This window comes from Lupinus angustifolius, chromosome LG06 (assembly GCF_001865875.1).
Source record: "Lupinus angustifolius cultivar Tanjil chromosome LG06, LupAngTanjil_v1.0, whole genome shotgun sequence".
NCBI lineage: Eukaryota > Viridiplantae > Streptophyta > Magnoliopsida > Fabales > Fabaceae > Lupinus > Lupinus angustifolius.
In genome coordinates this window covers 11,498,703-11,499,882 of record NC_032014.1, presented here as the reverse complement: position 1 = coordinate 11,499,882, position 1,180 = coordinate 11,498,703, and positions in this window count along the sequence as shown.

The following is a 1,180-nucleotide window of genomic DNA, read 5'->3' as shown; positions in this document are numbered from 1 at the left end:
ACTTAAGCTCCTTGCCATGTCATTATGGATATAAGCAATGCTCATTATGGATATAAATTCAATCTTATTAAAACATTCTCAATTACTATCATCTAATTATTTTTAAATTTTAAAACGCTAAATAGGATATATATTAATTGCACATTTAAATAGTAAATCTTAAAACGTTCTCAATTAATATTATTTAATCATTTTTTAATACTTAAATAAGAAGAGTCTATTGTTACTATTAATATAATGAGTTATCGTATTACAGTTATGAAGAAAAAATATATTGATATTCTACCTCGCTTAAAAAATAATAGACAGTAAATTTAGTTCAAAATAATCATTTGTAATACTAATTATTTAAATAAATCTTAAAACATTTTCAATTAATATTATTTAATTTTTTTATTATTAAATTACTTTTAAATCTCGAATAGTAGGAATTCAATCTTATTAAAATATTCTCAATTAATATCATCTAATCATTTTTTTAAATTTTAAAACGTTAAATAGGTTATGTCGTAATTATACATTTAGATAGTAGATCTTAAAATTTTCTCAATTAATATAATTTAATCATTTTTTAAAACTTAAATTAGAGGAATCTATTGTTACTATTAACAGAATGAGTTATGATATTAATATTAATAAGAAGATTTGTTCATAGAATGAATCTATTGTTACTATTAATAGAATAAGTTATGATATTAAAATTTAAATAATTAAATAATTAAGTAATATTCCATTTCGTTTAAAAAAATAGACAATGAATTTATTTCAAAATAATCATTTTTATTACTAATTATTTAAAAAGATCTTAAAACCTTTTCAATTAATACTATTTATTATTTTAAAACTTAAATAGTATGAATTCAATCTTATTAAAACATTCTCAATTAATATCATCTAACCATTTTTAAAATTTTAAAACGTTAAATAGGCTATGTCGTAATTGCACATTTAGATAGTAGATCTTAAAACGTTATTAATTATTATCATTTAATCATTTTTTAAAACATAAGTAGGAGAAATCTATTATTACTATTAATAGAATGAGTTATGATATTACAATTAATAAGTAAATTTGTGGATATTATATCAAAATAATCATTTTTAATACTAATTATTTAAAAGATCTTAAAACATTTTCAATTAAAATTATTTAATTATTTTTAAAACTGAAATAGTAGGA